Below are 19,294 nucleotides of genomic sequence, written 5' to 3'. Positions count from 1 at the left end.
TGCATTGCAAATACTCTCCTAAAACCAGGTTTCTCTTGCTTTCCTGATGTCTTGAGTAGACTAAAAAAGAGTTACTAAATAGTTACTAAATGAAAATAGTTAATACAAAAGTAGCTTGATTAATTTTTAATTAATAATGACTATACTAGTCAGACAAGGTTTGCTATCTACAGTCAACCATCAATAATAGTGGCTATATTACAAGTTATTTTGGTATTTGTTTCTAGAATTTTTTTTTTACTTTACAATCAGTTTATAGTTATTAAGCATATTTGTATTACCTTTTGTTTTGTATAGTGTGTGTCTTTAATTCCAGCAAGCCCAGAGGTGTGAATCTCCCAACAAGTGCGGCTGTTCCACATGCTGTTTGGTTTGGCTGAACCTTTGCATGTTTGAGTTCACCCTTCCTAAAAATATATTCAGTATGTTTCTCTTTTGCCTGAGGGGTCATTAAAGATGTTCTGTTATGAAGCAAGCAATTAAAAGAAAGTGAGCAGTGAGGGAAGGCGTGGGGGTTGAAAATACTGCCTTTTGCTGGGATAGCGTTTTAGAGAAATTTTAGTTTGAAAGATTTCCCCATCTGGCAGCCATTAATGAAATCATAGCAGTTTGAAAGACTATGTAAGTTGCCAGCACTACCTACTACTCTGCCCCTTTGGTCTCCCACAGGAAATTCCAGGGGTCCAAAGTGGCTGAGCTACAAGAGGCTGAGAGTTCATGACAGGCAGAGTTGTACCTCTGGATTTTCTCAGCCGTCTGGACCCCATGTTTCAAAAATGACTTCATTAGGCTACTTTGATTTTGCAAGCTTACTTTTAGCTTTCATACAGTCTCTTGTCTGTTTGCAGTGGTGCATTCATAAGTTACTTATTGAAAGAAATAATTTAGATTTGCACTCTGACGTCAAAATAGTGGCCAGGGTTTGTAGAACGCAAGAAAAGAAAAAAATACAAAGCTATTACACTGAAAGAAATTCACCACATTTAAATTAATGTTTATTTGCTTAGCAGACAGCCTTAAGCTTGAAAATGTTTGTGAACACCTTAGTATTTTCACATATTTAACATACTGTATTTGAAACCTAAGATGTTAATTGACCTTAATCTAAGTAATAATAATAATAATAATAATAATAATAATAATAATAATAATAATAATAATAATAATAATAATAGATAAAGTTAACCTGATGAAACAAATGACACAAAATATGATACTGTTTCACCATTTATTTATTCTCAAATGCTGCAACATTCAATATCCATGTGTGCTAAAGTACTGTATGTGAATCTTTAGGTTCAGTAACTGGTGGCGCCTGCTTAAGCAGCAAGGACAACAGCTAAACATTTCCTGTAACCATTGATCAGTCCCTAGCATCAGATTTGAGGAATTTTGGCTCATTCATCCTTACAGAACTCCTTACACTCTGTGACTTTTGCTTGCTGTCTTGCATGGACAACTCGCTTCAGTTCCTCCCACAACATTTTGATAGGGTTTCAAAGGTCCAAACTTTGACTAGGTCATTGTAAAATGCAAAATGTATTCCGAAGCCATTCTTTTCTAGATGTACAGTACTTGTATGTTTAAGATCATTGTCTTGCTGTAAGACCTACTTTTGATGCAGCTTCAGGTTCTGGTAGAATGTCAGTTCTCCTCTAGAATCTTCTGGTACAATGTAGAATTCAAACTTGTATCAGCGATGGCCAGCCACCCAGATCTTGAGGCAGCAAAGCAGCCCCAAACCATCACAGTCCCAGAAAATGCTTGATGGTTGGGATGAGGTTCTTCTGTTCTAAAGCAGTTTTTGGTTTTTGCCAAACATACAATTTCTTAGTTAGTCCAAGAGTTCTAACTTTGACTGGTCTGTCTAGAGAATATAGTTCCAGTAACCTTGTAGGCCATCTGTGCGCTCCATGGCTTACCTCAGATGGGCAGCAATGTTGGATAGCAGTGGTTTTCTCCTTGCTGTCCTTACACGAACACTATTCTTGTTCTGTCAATTCCTGATAGTTATTCAACAAAATTACATTTCTTTTTGTTTCTGAGTGCATATTCAATCTTTGCAAAAAAGCAAAAAAAAATGCAATATTTATATGTTTTGATAAAACCATGGTAATTTTTCATAAATACTATTACTTCCTCTTCCTTATAAATAGAACATAATATTTTCTCGGCTCCATTCTAGATCTCTGTTCTGTAATGTTAGTTATAGTACAGAGTGCTTTTGGATGCTCACACAAAAGGAACAGTATGTAGTTTGAATTACCCTTGAATTACAAAAGCCTAGAGAAAAGATTTTTTAAAGTGTGGTATAGAATTACCATACTTTTCTGTATTCTATTAAACACATTAGGAAATTGCTGAATTCCTTTCAGCTTTCATGTCTTCAAATCGATCTTATTTCTTGAGAACACAATTCATATATTAACATTCAAGAATAATTTAATGTGTTGTTATTGTTTTTAGAATTGCACATCACATTTAAAGCTTTTTTTTAAATGTCACTTGGATAGTGCAGCTGTTTTACTTTGGCTATTCCAAATATCATAATTAAATGCAGTTGCATACATGTAGCATGCATTACAGCATTTTATTTATCCTTTCTCTTTTTAACTTTAATCAATTTTCTCTTTGTATCTCGTGCTTAAAAAACTTTATCAGTCAGATTTGAAGAACTGTACTTTGCATGCAAAGTACAATGAAACATACTAAACTGTATTCTCCTTTTCATGTAGTAATACGTTTGTAAAATAACAAGTTTTCCTTAAATAACAGGCTGTAGTAAATTTTAACATCCTTTTTTTTCACAGAAGCTGCTATGTTTCTGTAGTGGCTTTATTGCTGGAATGTAGATGTTTATTCTCTCAGTGACATATATATATTCAATTAATTTTAATTTGCTGGATTAAATCACTCATTTGGTAAATGCTTAAACACTTTGAATGTCAAACATTTTGGGGGCTAACTCATTTGGAAAACATCATTTGTCAGCCTTAGATTTTGTTTGATGATTTTTTCTTATTGGACTGGCCGGATTTTAACCGGGAATTCTTTCAATTAGTATTGTTTCTAACATTGATGTTTACAGTGATCTGTAAAGAAACTCGGTTCTAAACACCTCTAGGCCCTGTCTAAGAAATAGAAAGAGCAAGCAAAGCAGGAGTCTGCATTCTGCCAAAGGAGCATCTATTTCCCATATGGGTAATAATGTGGATGTCTTGAAGAGTGTGTCTTTCAAAATTTCTTTATTTTAAACTTTATAGTCTTTTCAGTGTTTTTAAACTAAACAGTGTCACTGGCTCTGTTCTATAAATGCCAAGAAAACACACCAAATTAATATATTGTTATGCTAACAAACTTCTCAGGGAATGCAGTGTTCATTGTTGGTATTTTTATTGTATTCTTAGCTTTTGTTGTCCAGTGTTTTTATACAACAAAATGCTTGTCTCCTAGGTTCCTTGTCTGGGGCCTGATGGTGAGAAAAGTGGGGGTTAAAGCTGTATCCAAACTGTTTGTTTGGAGAAGGAAACTATGTCTCAAAGTTAATGATGAGGGGCTGTGAATCTGATCTCATTACTTCTGTGAGAACTTATCAAGGCAATTAATAACCCTTAGAAAATGTTTATTTTTTATTCTATTTCCAGATAATGATACATTTTCAATAATTAAAGGGAAAACAATGTTTATATGCCTGGCATATACTGTACAGGTTCAGCTGGGTAGCTGCGTCAGCATGCGTAGGCTGCAAAGGAACAAGTAATAGGTTTACTCCATGCTGAAAAAAAGAAGAGAGAAAAAACACAATGTTTCAGCTGTGGAGCCTTCTTCAGGTGTCATGAAAATATACTGTACAGTACCTTTTGCAGTTCTGATCTTCTCTAAAACATGCATACCAAAAAGTTACCAACAAGCCAAGCATGAATAATCTTTCTTGTACAATTACAGTATTACTTAAATAAAGTGAGTGCATAACATTATAAACCTACTGCTCCACATCAGCAACATGTAAATACTGTGCATTCAAATTATACACAGACACACATACATATTAATTTAAATAATTTTACTACTGTTTTACAAGTAATATATACAGTACAACTACTGTATACCCCTCCTTTTTCAGAATGGACTATTCCACTCCCAAGTGTTAAACAAGGATCAAAACTTATCAAATGCTCTTGCCATGTTTGTTATATTTACTATAGTAGATTTGAGTATTTTGTTTTTTTAATTGAAGTAGTGGCTATAGTTAACAATATGGTCATTAAAATGTGACAATTACAAGAGCACAAACATGGATAATGCAGACTCTCTATCATCATATTTACAACACTTTTGGTCAAAACCCACATGGGGGTGTATCATTGTAAACAGGAAAAGACCATAACAGTGTGAGCAAAGTAATCTCTACAACATGCCTACAGTGTAGTGTTTGAAAGCTCTGGAATTGTGCACAGAGAAACAATACTGATTTTTCTTCCAAAATCCCTGGCCTAAAATAGCTGATACAGACACAGAACTCAACACAGACTAAGGCTTTGGACTGGATACAGATGTGGTAAGAAAATGCAGCACAGGAAACTGTGACTCATTCCCAGTGGGAAAGATGATTTTGTGCTCTCAGATATAGGAGCATTAATCCACATACAGCCTGTGTTTACACCCAAACACAGATGTGCAAAGCTTGGCTCAACAAAACAACCATTTAACTGTTTGCCACAACAAAAATGTTATTTTTTCACTTGGATAAAATGATGAATATTTGAACTCAGCTGTGAAACTATATGAGTAACATGAAAGTAATAGGATTGTTTTTTCACACAATGAGTGCTATTGCATACTCTCTCTCAAAACTCTGCAGAAAACATAGTGATTGCTTTGCCTTAGTGTACTTTATCTGGGTAATGAGACCAGTATAGATGGGATGGCTACACCGAGCTTTGAACAACTATAACAGCTACCTAAACCTGAAAATCTAAGCAAAGTACAGGCACCTAATCCAAAAGTCCATGCTCTTGGCACAAGCAATCTGAATGGTCTAGAGAGACCTTGGGAGTACCTCTACCATAATAGGCTCAGTATGTACTCAGTGAGCCCTGTCACAGTAGCTTCAAATAGATTCCTATTAATTCTGTATTTGCTCAGCAGTGAGTGTTTGAAGACGTCCATTCCCTGCAATGGTATCACATTAGTGGGATCATGGGACTCTGTTTAGTGAGACCTCTGTAACATTCCCTTGAACTTAGTTACACTATGGGCTAAAACTTGTGCATCTCTTATTATGCAATCAATTGCATTCTGTTTTTCAGAGAACATTTATTGCCGAGCGCTGGCTTTGCTCGGGACATCTGTTAGCATGAGGGACGGTGACTGATGGACTCAGCCCTTAGTTACAATCCAAATATTTTTATAAACACTTTTTTTCGTGCAAAGAGGTCAGATCTATCTATCTGCCTAGAAATGTCTTTCAGGTTTATAGTGTATATTGAAAACACACTCATTGTGAATTATTGGTATGCACAGGATTTATCCTTGGTTGTTTCACAACACTGAGGGGGGCAAAAACATCTAAAAAGACTTTTATTTCTTCCTTTTGCATATATAAAGACACACAACTGTTCTGCCTTTATTAGAAGTGAGCCTCTTTAGATGGTTCTGCCCTTCTGAAAGTTGTAAAAGGGCAAGAGCTAATTAATATCTACAGTACCTAATATCTTTATTTTCTACAGCCCTACTGGAAAATATACTGTTTCAGAAATTCAGCCTTCTGTCTGCCATGTGCTGTATAATAATGTTACATAACCTCACTGAGCATCTTCGGAATAAAAACTTAATATAAACAAATTATTCTGTAACAACATTAAACTACTATTGATATACTGTATTTCTAGGTCATTTACAGTTTGTTTTGAATGAGGAATGGATATACAGTACAGTAGATCAGTTGAAGGCTCTTCAGAATAAGTTCTATATTTTCTATAATGATGATGTCTTAGGTCTTGTAGTGTAAATATTGCATTAATGTTGTGAATAGCAGTAGTCGTCTGCTTCTTTTGTTTTATTTAAAAAATAGAAAAAGGTGCTGCTCTTCCTGAAAAAGAAGTACTATAGGAATACTTCTGGCATTTATTTATTACAGTATACAGTATCTATTAAAGTATTGTGTTGAGCCTCCAAGCCCTTTTGTGTTCTAGTCATGGACCTGCTGGAAAAGGATTGACTTATCGTTCTTGTTTTGTATTTCCTTAGTAAAAGAATAGTCATTTAATTTGTTCTATCATATCTTGTGGCTTGCTGTCTCTCTTGTATATATTGTTGTTTTTATGTATCTATACCTTCCACTAGTAGTTAAATTGCTGAACCACAAACAGAAGTTGCTGTTAAAGCAGTATCATTAATTTTATGTGTTTGTGTGTGAGAACTAAATAAATTGTGTTGTTTTTACGGGGGAAAAAGAGAAAGGCGAGGTTCAAGAGATGTAATCTTTGTTTTGTGCAATAGGGTGTGTGCATGTTGAATTTGGACAGAGTTATGACCCGAAAGTGCATTAATGAGGTGTAGATTTGAATGCTTGGAAGGAAGTGTGAGGAAAGCTGTGTTCCCAGCTCCCTTACAGACTTGCTTCCTCTTTATGAAACCAGGGCCAGTGGAGGAGTGCCTTGTCTGCTTATAAAATTGGACACGGCAGCTTTCGACTATTTGTTAGCTTTCAGCTCTGCATGGAATGCCAGAACTTCGTTCTTGACCGTCTTCTACAGTCTTGCCTCAGCTTCTGAGATGAGAGGTGGGCACTTTAAATTACGCTGTCAGTGATGGTGAGGACACCTGTCTTTCTGTATGCAGGTGTTGTTATTATTAAGAAAATATGACAGGCAGTCATATTCCTGATGGATAGAAGAGTTAATCATCAATAATATGAACTAAGCATGTTCCAGTAATAGAGTCTTGAAGGCGTTAAGCTACAAGGCTGCGCAATAAATATATTTAATCAATCACCTTAGTAAATGGGCATAACAATGTACAGCTGTATATCTTATTACACTATAGGTTATTGCTTGGTCTCTGTTTATTCTTTACATTTCCATACGAAAACCTGACTCACTTTTGCATGCAGTAAAACAGTTAAATGAAATGCATAGATGGATGAATTTTATTTATTAAATGTACTTTCCTTCAACTTGTACCATTCCTTCAACTCAATATTGCATACTTTGAAAATGTACCATCATACTTTACTGTGGTGCTTCTGAAAAGGTGTTGCATAGCAATGAGAGTTCTTTGTAAGAGCTTGCCATTTGACATTATGTTAACATAAAATAGGACATACATCTGTGAGAATATTAACTATTGTTCTTGGCAAAAGTATTGAAAAGCCAGAGAGAGCATGCAGTTGTGTTTAATAAAACTACATGTTCATTCTGCTTGTCTATGGGTTTCTAATCCATTTTGTTTTGGGTACTCTTTATGCCATGCCATTGGTTTAGTCCAGAAAGGATACTTTGTTATTAAGAATGATTTATTGCTTTTATATAATTGAGAAACCTTGTTCTGGAATATCAGTGAAATGGTTTAATTATTTCATGGGGTGTAGTCTCAGTTGGTTTGGCATGAAAAGCATAGCTAGCACAGGGAATTTCAATCATCTGCATACGCAGTTAGAAAAAAATGATTTTGGCAATAGTCAACATCTTTGAGATTCATCTGTTTCCTTCTAAGCCTCCCAAGTTAACCCTTTTGGCCCAGGATCAGATTTATAGCTTTTAATTTTTTTCTTATTTTGAACCCTTAGTGCTACATTTTCTGGCCTTTACTGCATTTGACAGACCACTTGTCATGGACAAATCTACCCATCTATCAATCTACAAAATGTCAAGGCATTCCTATTGATTAGAAAAGTAAACAGCTTTTAATGGACACTGAAGAAAATATTACTTCAAATCTGTATGGTTTGAAACCTTTCTGTTGGGCAATAGAACTTTATCCTCTAACATTAATGCATTGATTCTATTAGAGTAAGCCCTTCATTTGTACATTTATAGGTCCAGAAATGGGAATGCATCACTTTATAAATATATAACATATTTACAATAAAAAAGAAACACAATTATTTCTAGGCCATGCTACAGTATGTCATTATAGACGCATTTTGAAAATGCATATACTCTATATAACTTAGAAAAGATACCCCTGATATACAAGGCTGTTTCCAGTTACTGGTCACTACTTAATTCTTGATGCTGTTTGTACTCAGGCTGAAGGGCTCTTCAGGCTGTAATCTATTGATTTCATCGTGATTAACTTATGATTTTAAACCCTAATAGTATTTTCTTCCATAGAGGAATCCCATAAATACAGATGGAGCTTGATAGTAAATGCTGACTTGCAGAAAATTAATTGGAATTGCATTATTAACCATAGTTGGACTGCAAGTTAATCGCTCCATATGTGTGTGAGAAAAGGAGAGAAAGAACTATATAAATCTCCTGGGTCTTGCAAAGAGTTAATGTGCATACTGTTTGTGTCTGAAGGGGCAGCCCCTGTTATTATATGTATGTTTGAGGAGGCAGAGCAATAAATTAAATTGAATTAAGAGTCACAGGATACGATTGCTTTTAAAATCTGCTTTTATTATTCAGAGGGAAGAAAGCCTGGGATATCATTTAAACAAAAGACTTAGTACTTTGCCTATGCATGTTTTGTTACACAATGGATTTACCTTATCTACCATACTAAAATACGTGATGTATACCTCTGTATATTTAGGTCTACATGGAAACACCATCTAAGAATGTCCACTTTTTAACAAAAACTTTTTTTTTGTTAGCACAATAATAATAGTCAGCAATATTTTTATTCTTCCTCAAATCCTACAATGTATTCAACTGACAAGAATCAATATAGGTTCGTTGTTCTTGTAAATCACTATTCTTCAGTGTTACAAATTGAGTACAGTAAGTCCTAGAAAGGATACCATTTGGGAACCTATTGATTTAGCTAATGTTATATATAGTAAACTTGACCTAGAGGGGCAAGTTAAAATAAAGAACAGAATAAATGAGTTTATACTTTACAAGATGAAACAATGGATATAAAATCCATTCAGAGAACTGAAATAAAAATGGTATGTAATTGGCACACATGTTCATGAAGTAACCATTTTCTTTCACATGCTTTTGCAGCAAAGCAATGTGAGAAATAGAAAGCAGACTTATTGTTAGTCATTTATTAATTCCTATTAAAGCTGCCACCATTCCTATAACAAAGCAAAGCAAAGCATCATCTTCAAAATTGATTGCTTTCAAAGTTACTATATTCTACAATGTGGTAAATAATTATTCAACCCATTGGTTTTTCTTGAGACAGATGTTTATGTTATGATATACTGTACCATTACATTGAAATAGTTTAGTCCAGGGGTTTATTATTTCTAACCTTAACCTCATATCAGCTGCTGTCAGTTTGGCCAAATTACCTTTTGTCTTGTCATAACCATTTGGTTGATTTTGACCTCCAGTTTTCTTAGTTTTCATAGTTGAGAGAAGCCTGTCAATTTGGCCGAGAAGAGCTGTTGTTTCCTCTTCATTGCTGATAAATTGGAGTGACTGCTGGTAAGCAATATGACAAGGTGTTATTGGAAGTGTAGACCTTAAACAGAAACACATGGATAGGTTGAACATTGAGTTCACCTCGTTTAGAAATGTGTGAACTTTTCTTGGCTGGCTGTGTTTGAATTCCCAGTATAGTTCTCGTCTTCAGTATCAAACCATGATAAAAAAAACATTATATTTTGGCTTGATTCTGATGTTCTTAGATGTAATTTGCATGAGGTGAGATTTAAAAAATCTAGCTTCTTTCTGCATTGTGCACATAAATAATCCCACAGCATCTGTCAAAGAGATGCATGGACACTGATTTCAGTTTATTGGCTCAATATCAAACTTTTTTTCTTTAATTTCTTAGGAGAAGAAGATAGGGCCTCTTAAGCAGCAACAGAGCATGCAAAAATGGCTATGGTCTGTAAAGTCCAAATTCTCTGTAGAGTTAATAACAACACTGCATAACCTAAAGAAAGAAGTCTTTATATTAGACCTGACACAGAAGAGAAGAGAGTACTGTTTTTGTGTTCATAGTAAAAGTTAACGCTTTTATTAATCAAAATTCTTAATCAGAGTGGCATTATAGAAATGGACAGTGACAAGAGAAGATCATAATTCATTTTCACAACATTAAAATATATTGTGAAAAAGCATTGAAGAGCATTAGAAACTAATACTAGAACAAGATCATTATTTTCTATCTTAATATGAAGCAACAACTTCATATTCATCATATTGAAGTTAAAACAGCTAACATTTCTCAGTTTGTCTTTCGTTAGGCTACAAAGTGGCATGGCAGACAATACTGGTGCCTCACAGCTCTTGGGTTTGTTTTCAGACTGTGCATGTGTGGTATTTGGATGTTTTTAGTGTGTCCATGTGGGTTTTCACCATGTATTCTGGTTTCTTTCCACTTTCCAAAGACATGGCTGGCTAGGTATCTGTAAATTGCATCTTTATGTGTGAGTCCTGCAACGGACTAGACTCCTATTCAGGTTCCTGGCTTTCACTTTGTTCATCTTGGCTCTAGCTTGCCACAGTTGATGGTTGGAGGATTCTCACCGTTGGAATAAACACACTGTCAAAGATTTGTATGCCCTTAACATGTTGAATAATCCTAATTTCTCAGAGAATCCTTTAATTGCTATATGACAGCAAATTATATAGAAAGTTTTCTATATGAAAGAAAGTTTTTCAGACTCACAATACTGCATGGAAATGCATAAGCAAGGGAATATTTGTTGAGTGAAATTACAATCTACATTAGACGACCTCACAGACAGGTTTTCACTGCAATATATATTTAATATTGTCTGAGTTCTTATAGCTCTGAATGCAGCATAATGTAAAAAGGATAGAAACAAATTAGACCTTGTAAAGATAAGGTTTTTCATTTGACTTTTAACTGAGAAAATGATTTAAAGGCAAATTTCCCTCACCTTAAACTGTTATAACAAAAAAGGACATAATAATACTATTATAGGAGGATTTAGTAGGAAGCAAGATACAGTACTACATTTAGGCACAAATAATTTCACATTTAGTGAGGGCTTCACATTTAAATGCAATAATTTACATTAAGACAGAGTTTTACATTTAGATTTTATATATTGGTGTTACAGAATATAACTCTTCCTCAAAAACAGTCTGAACTATTACACTTTTCCCAAAAGCTCCTCTCATCAATTTCTGTCTAATGTGTGTTGAGTCTCCATAACTTTTTACAGTTTTTTACAGATTTTTACATTTACGCACCTAGCCTTCAAAAACAAATTATTTTAAAACTTGTATTACTTGTATTGTAAAACTTGATTTTTAATACAAATGTCCATGGTTTTTTTTTTCTATGTGTATCCACATCATTATGTGTTACTTCATCTATTGTTGTTTCTTCATATGTTCTTCATACTGTATGTCTTGACATGGAAAGCGATTTACATTGCATGACAAACTTACAGTAACCTGCAATTTACAAATTTGCCATAAAAGGCAGGTATTAGAGTATGTACTGTTTTAATTAATGAAAAGAAACATCTGTACATGTACTTGTACTAATATCCCAATCTAGCTCAGTCACAAAGTTCAAAGTTATGAAGTCAACAACTGGTGTATGTTCAAATATTTTAAAATTTGCTTGTTTTTAAGACTGCCGGTGTTTTTTAAGTCTAGCAGAAGTTTTTCCTGGCACCATGATACACACGCTAGTATGTTCTTTTGTTTGTTGTTTTCCATAACATAGTGTTTTTGATCATGCCCAAACTGGGACATTTCTGGCATTTTGTGTGTTGAGGCCTTTTGTTTTTCTTCCAGAGCTAATCTTTTAAAATACACCATTAGTGTACTACTATCTCAGTCTTAATCTAAAGTTGGAACTTGTCCAGTGTCTCTACGATACATTAATTGTGCTCAGAATGTATCAAAGTTAAACCAGTTATAGAAGGTAAACACTGCATAATTTAGCATTTATAATATGGTAAAATCAAACCCTGATTTCACCTTTTTGAATTCCAGTGTTTATCATTTAAAAAATCAGAAACATGCTATGAAAATCAACTCATCTGAAGGACTTTGTCATGGACTTCAATGCTTATACTGTATGTCTATATACTGTAGATAGTCTTTTTCAGAATGAGTTTTTGGGTGCTAAAATGACCATCAAACATATAGTGGATAATAGGATATAATCAATATAGCATCAATTCAGGAACTGATTATAGATGATAATATATGTTACTTTACATAAATGTGATTGTTTACAGTAATTTGTATGGAACAGTATCCAATCCAATAAAACATTAGATTTAGGATTGTGTCTTGCCTAAAAAAGTTCCAAAAATGTTATATTGTAATTGCAATAACATTGCAAGACACACAAAATAATTGAATTCCGGAAATCATGAGGGTCAGTCTTGTTTACACCTCGATATATTATTTGAAATACAATCCAACTTAAACAAGTCTACAATAACATTCTAACTTTTTAAAGAAAAAATGGAACCTTCCAGAACTATATAGAGACTTTCCTATTCACCTGAGATATTAAAATACTGTAAGACACAGAAGATATTCAGTGCTGGCACTCATCATCATGGTTAAGGTCAGAAAGCACTCTGAAGATTGCAAAAAGATAGCAAACGGTATCCACAAATTAGGGAGGTGGCAAGAAGAAAAATCCACAAAAAGCTGAATCTACCATTTTTGAATGTATTTGTATGACATTTCAGACTAGAAGCCATCATGCCAGGAGGAGGTTGAACATATATTGTATCACCAGGGTCTATAGATACAAGTGGTTTGGGAGGCAACTGTAAGTATAAAACCAATAGTTTGAGATCTCCAAACATAAAGTGGCAAGTGGCAACTACTATCCAAAGTCACCTGCATGAATGTGGAATCCATGGTCAGGTTGCAAAGCCTTCTTAAATGAGGGAAACTGCGTTTGCCAAACTACATCTGATTGACAATTGTAACCATGTCTTATGGACTGATAAGATGAAACCTGGCTTTCTGGACATGTATTATATTTGGCACAAAAAGGTGAAGCTGATGTTAAGAAATCATTCATAACAATTGTGAAATATGGATATATTTCTGAGGATGGTATCTACTTTCATCTACTTGAGCCCTTATTATAATAGGAAAACTCTTAAACTTCAATAGCACTGTACCAAGATATTTTGTTTAAACACCAGATTCCCTCTGTCAGCTCAAGCATGGCCAAAAATGGACATGGACAAACTATTAACCGCAGGAGTGTGTATACTGTAAATGCAACTCTCATATTTTCTGGACTAATTAATAATTTCAAATATGGTGCTTTTGTTCCTATTTCATTGGAGGTATGACAAACTCTGGAGGGTATTGTAAGCTCAAAAACATATCAATAAAATAATTCTATCTGAGAAGTCCTATCCTGATCCCAGTATATGATTTAATGGTGTATGAAGACAAAGGCCATAGTTTTACACTTGACGAACCTCAAGTACCTTTTAAGCATTTTCTTAAGCTTCAGTAACCTTTGTTAAAGATGTGTTTAAAGGTAAGTTCTGTGTTAGCTGTTTTCTACATGATACTGGCTAACATCTAAAGATGTGTGTTTTGCATCTCCTCAGATTGCAGAAAATATTAAAACGAAATGAAAACATTGATGTGGCACTCCTTACCATTTTAAACACACTGGAAAGAATGTAAACATGGAGTAGAATTAGTATGTACTGTATGTAAGCTATGACTCCCAGAAGGAAAGAGGGAGAGGTAATCTATGCTGATTAGAGACAGACTGATTAGAAACAGACAGCTTAAACAGGATAAGGCAAAGCCAGGAGAGGAATCATATTAGATAACATCCATTTAAAAGGTTTGCATGGAGAGAACAATATCAGTGGAGCATAAAAAATCATTTGTCTAGATTACTTATATCGAGAAAATATAAATAGTATCATGTATCTACAGGAAAAATAACATTTTCCGTGAATTAATAATAATATGCCAATTAACAAAAGACAGTGCCAGATCAGGTACAGCTTATATCCATCTTTAGCTCTGTGTTTAGATACATTGATTTTAAAAAAGCATGTAACAGTGATGAAAGTATGTAGGATATGGTTGAAAGAACTGAGTTTTTGTAAATATGTGGTCACGTTTTTTAATAACTTCTGAAATGGCTGAAAGAAATGCAAAAAGTATGAAGGAATTATGTGGAATTATGAAGTAGCCTGGAATGTGTCCTGTGACTGTTTGTATCTGGGAGTTAAATATAACGTTTGTATTTAGACAGTCATTAAAACAAAATCATTATCATGTCACTAAAGGTCACTTAAGGTGGAAATTCAGAAAAGCATTCAGAAACAGCCAGTTTTTCAAATGAATTTACCATTAATTGAGTTATGTGGAATTTGCATTCCTATTGGGGCAAATGCAATGGATTAGTGCCTCTTATTACATTGGCTAGAAAAGCAGTTTTATCAAATTTCTTCACAAATTGTAGTTTATCATCTGTTGTACATTAACACTTCCTTCTATTAGCACTGCATTTCTGAGAATTACCTGAGAGTTTTTTTTGTTTAATTTTTCTGCAGTGCAAACAAACCTCTCCTCAGGTGCCCAGATCCAGTATAGAAGTAATTTGTATTAAAGGGAGTGGTGGTGTTTCATTTGTTAAAGGTGATCAATCAATATGGCTCTATGCACTTAACTAACCATGTTTTTGGAGGCTTTGGTATTTTTGGTTTGTGTTTACTTCCTTATCTGTTTCGGGTTCCATAACCCACCTTGTTTTTTGCCACTTTTCTATGCTGTCACACTTTTCATTCATGTGCTACTGTATTTTGATAAAAAGAGTTTTTAGATTAAAGATTGCATAGATTTTTAGATTAAAGGCTTAAATTCCTAACTAATTTCAGTTACAATGTTTTTATTTAATGTAATGTCTGGTGTGTATTAATAAAGTGTTATTTTCACCCCTAAACTAAGTGGTTACCAGAAAAAAGCAGGAAACAGCAATGGGACCTTATGCGACAATCCTTTATATTGCTTATATTTTATTAATTATATTAATTATATTACTAAGGCTTTCATGAATGAATGTGATTCCTGGATAAAACGTGCATTTATTGTTACTATAAAAACAAGATACCAGTAAATTTGGACAATGTTTATTTTTGACGTATGGACCAAATTATAACCTGAGCTGCTAGTTGCAAACTACAAACCCATTGTGTATTGACAGATTTCCTGTTTTCTATAGGTCTAACAAGTTAAAAGCAAGCATCAATTGCTGAGTTTACAATGAAAGTACTGGGCAATTGGATTAAGGTTTTGATTTTGTTAGGTGTTGGTTTTTGATATTCACTTTTGATCTAACTTTGCATTTGACCATCCTTTACATACACGATCAATACTACTTCTCTTATTGAGAATGTAGTATAGCTGTACAAAAAACTGGATACTAGAAATCCACTTTATGTCAGGCGAACTGACAACTTTCAGTTCTCTTAAAAAGCATGCAGTAAATAAAACATTACGCTATATCAGTTACAGCATATTGCAAACACGATTTATAATAAACTTTATTTCATATAGCACCTTTAAAAGTGGCTTCTCGAAATGTTTTACAGTGGGAAAGAAAGTACACAAGAGAGGACAGAAGAATAACATAATTACAGTAAGGGTTGGGAATACAGTAGGAAAGCAAAGGGGGAGACACAGACCCAGTTAAATAAAAGCCCTAATAAAGGCGGAGGTTTTGAGTATTGATTTGAAAGTGCTCAGGGAAGGTGACTAACAAGTACGTGCAGCTTTTTTTTACAGCTTGCCAACAAAATCAGCTGCTATCTGCACCAAGGACAAAGAGATAAAAGGAGATAAAAGTCTATACTGTCATAGACTGCTATTTTACAAAAATCAGTAGCAGGTGCTCCTTAACAAATTATAGAGTTCTTATGGGAACTTACAATAGTTACTATGTATTCCTAGTTTGTGATATTTGAGTCGTTTCTTATTCAATAACATAAGCAATTTATGTTAATTAAATACTGTGTATTTGAGTAACCAGGTATTTTTTCTGTATTATAGAGAACATGAAATTAGCTTTTGCTTAAATGCACTACATACTGTAAATACTGTTTTAGATTTAATTTTGAATGTGCAGGTATACTGACCCATGTGGTGAAATGTGATTTTACAATGTGTTTATTACTGACATGTGATTCTACCTATTAGATAATGAAACTCTTAAAATCAGCAATTGAAAGCAGAATAAAAGACTTTGTTAGCCATATGATAAAAGGCCTTGATTTACATACAGTACATTAACATGCAGAGTGGAAGTTAATTAAAAATGTCACAATAATCTAACAAAAAGAAGCTTCAATGACAGACCTTTTGCTCAGCACCTTGACAGCCCACTTTGTGCTGTCCCTCTGGGTTTCTGATAGGTGCTGCATGTTTCAACAGGATACTTATAATATACATTCCAAGTATCATGTGAATCTTCTTATAAATGCTTCAAGGCAGAATTCATGGAATGGAGTGCAAGAATTATTGTGAAAATTTGCTGTTTTTTTCATGTAAGAAATATGACATGACAATTCTTTTCACAAAGAATAAAAATGAAAAGTCACAAGAAACAAAAAATAGCAAAAAATGTTTGAACAAAATCAAACAAAATATATTATAACATTCCCTGAATGCAAACATACTGTACATCTTATCTAATGTTCCAGTGGCTGTGGAATGCTGTAGAATGTTTACAAAAGTTAACAAACCAACTTTTGATCACAGATAGAGCCACAAGGGGTAAAAGGTTCATCATCATTTCTTTTTTTAAGCTGTCTTTAGGGAACCTGAGTTCTCGGAATAACATGTACTAGACTGTTTATGTTGACTTTGTTTATCTCTAGAAGAGGCATCTGTTTTTTAACAGAACAAGAAAATGGTATCGTACAAGAAAATTAATGTGAGCACATTTTTTCCTTCACTTTCCATATTATTCATGAATAAGTCATACCTGCGCTCATGCCACACCTGGTCTCCCTTAACTTGTATTTAATATCAGTCTTGTTCTAAACGAACATCTGTTTATGTGCAAAAAAAAGAAGAACAAACAAGTAGTTATTATTTACCCTCAATTTAAATGCATAGTTTTCTAAACTGTATTCTTATAATGACATGTTGAAGTCAACAAAAACAAAGCTCTGCTCTGATTCATATTGTTTTTAGAATGACAGTGCAATACTGTATTGTATTTGACACTACTACTGCTGTAACTAATACTATATTTTTGCAAAAATAATTAACTAAAATCAAATGGCAAAATGTTTATATTTATTGTTTTCAGATATGTTATTATCTCTTCATATATCGTAGTTTCCATGCATTCTTTTCTTGAATTGAAGCAGAAGGCCAGATCATACCCTAATATGATTTTCAGGCCAGCACATACAGTAAGAATGTAAGAACATAAGAACAGTTACACATTACAGAAGACCATTCACCCCTTCTAGCCCATTTGGTAGTTAGTACTGTATGTTATTGATCCTTGTTTCTTGAAAGAAGCTAGGTTACCAGAGTTAACAGCATGGCTGGGTAGCTTGTTCCACACTCCCGCAACACATTGGGTAAAGACATTTCTGTTTTTTAAATGCACTTCTAAATAGTTTTCACTTGCATCCTCTGTATTTCACTCTAAAGTCTGAAGAAGTCCATGAAGATGACTTTGTCAGGCCTTTTTTGTCAGGATTTTGAATACTTGTATCAGATCCCCTTATAGTCTTCTGTGTTCTAAAAAGACTAAAAAGGTTCAGATCCGATAGCCTGTTAGTGTTGGACATTCCCTTAAGCCCTGAAACATAACTAGTTGCTCTTCTTTGAACTGATTCTAGAGATAGAATATATTTTCTATAACACTGTGATCAACAATATTCCCCCAAAAATAAGAAAGGTTCTTATTAGTGTATTATACAATATCAGCATAACAAATCTTGATTAAATTCTGCACTTTCAGCAATATATCATAACATTCTGTTTGCTTTTTTTATTACTTGCTAACATTATCAGCACCAAATCTGTTTCATAGTTAGCATCTTCTAGCTTAGTGTTTCCAGTTATGTATTTATACCAGTAGCTTATTTTTTCTACCTGCATGCAAAACCTGTACTTATCAACATTTAACATCATCATCTGCCTGGTGTTTTTGTCTAAACCTTTCTCAATTTCATTTGACGCTTCTGCAGTGTTTACTAATCTTCCTGTTGTGGCATCATTTGCAAATGTGTTGATTAGTTTCTATAACTGTAATGCAAACTAGATCTTTTAGATTTATAATATAAAATAGGAAGATGACCCCTGACTGAACTAAGTACAGAGCTTTGAGGTACTGCACTTATTATATCACCCCAAGTTCAGCATTCGGCTCTTATCTGTACTCTTTGTTTTCTATTTTAGCCCATTTGGTTACCTTCTAAATCCATGTTAACTATTTCCTAGGATCTAATTTCCACATACTTTATCCTCTGATTTTGATTTCATAATTGTTTCTATAACCTTACTTGTAGTAGAAGTCACATGTACAGTACATTATAAGCCTATACTGTAATTAGTTGATTCAATTCTCATGTTTCTGTTGTGCACCTTCTAACTTGCACCGCTGCCTGGTTACAATGAAAGACAAATTCACCCACCATCATCATTACTAGGCAACTTCTACATACTGTAAATACATGGAATATACTTATAAAGAGGAGACATTTAGCTGTTCAGTGGTAAAAAAAAAATACTTGTGATCCAGACATAACAGTGAAGATAGCTTTACAAAGCCTTTCAAAATGATTATAAGAAGAACAATTCTGTGTTCATACATTTAATATTCAAGTGCCTAGGGTGATTTGTCTATCAACACCAACCCCATTTGTAAGGTTTTACATGACACTATGAGTACTTAACAAACCATGTAGCATACATACAGCAAAGGAGAAGAGAGTTATCTTTTCAGCCTCTCTTAACATAGTGTTTTCCTTTCGAATGGTAAGAGTGGAGAGGTCGTCTACATATGAGGTGTTACTGGAAAACACTTCACTATTATCAGTTGTGAGATATGGGATTATCCAGCAATAAAGGGATTTCACCAGGTTTGTCACAAGTGCTTTAGGAATAATACAGTATAATAAAATCATTATTTTCTACTATTAGTATTTGTTCTA

At 33.9% G+C, this 19,294-nt stretch overlaps 1 protein-coding gene across 10 annotated transcripts in view; it reads left to right on the top strand.

The window, feature by feature from the left end:
• The window catches only part of tns1b (tensin 1b), a 264,722-nt gene that overhangs the window by 117,719 nt on the left and 127,709 nt on the right, over positions 1 to 19,294 (top strand). The window contains exon 1 of one of the 10 annotated variants that reach the window (XM_088604958.1): positions 6,630 to 6,784. The exons of the other annotated variants lie outside the window; for them this stretch is intronic. The gene's annotated coding sequence lies outside the window, so the exon portion shown is untranslated. Of the gene's footprint in view, positions 1 to 6,629; positions 6,785 to 19,294 lie in introns of those variants that run through there. 10 annotated transcript variants of the gene reach the window in all.

This window comes from Lepisosteus platostomus, chromosome 14, assembly GCF_059453375.1.
Source record: "Lepisosteus platostomus isolate fLepPlt1 chromosome 14, fLepPlt1.hap1, whole genome shotgun sequence".
NCBI classification, from domain to species: domain Eukaryota; kingdom Metazoa; phylum Chordata; class Actinopteri; order Semionotiformes; family Lepisosteidae; genus Lepisosteus; species Lepisosteus platostomus.
Note: the sequence above shows the minus strand (reverse complement) of the source record. Positions and strands in the feature narration are given on the sequence as shown.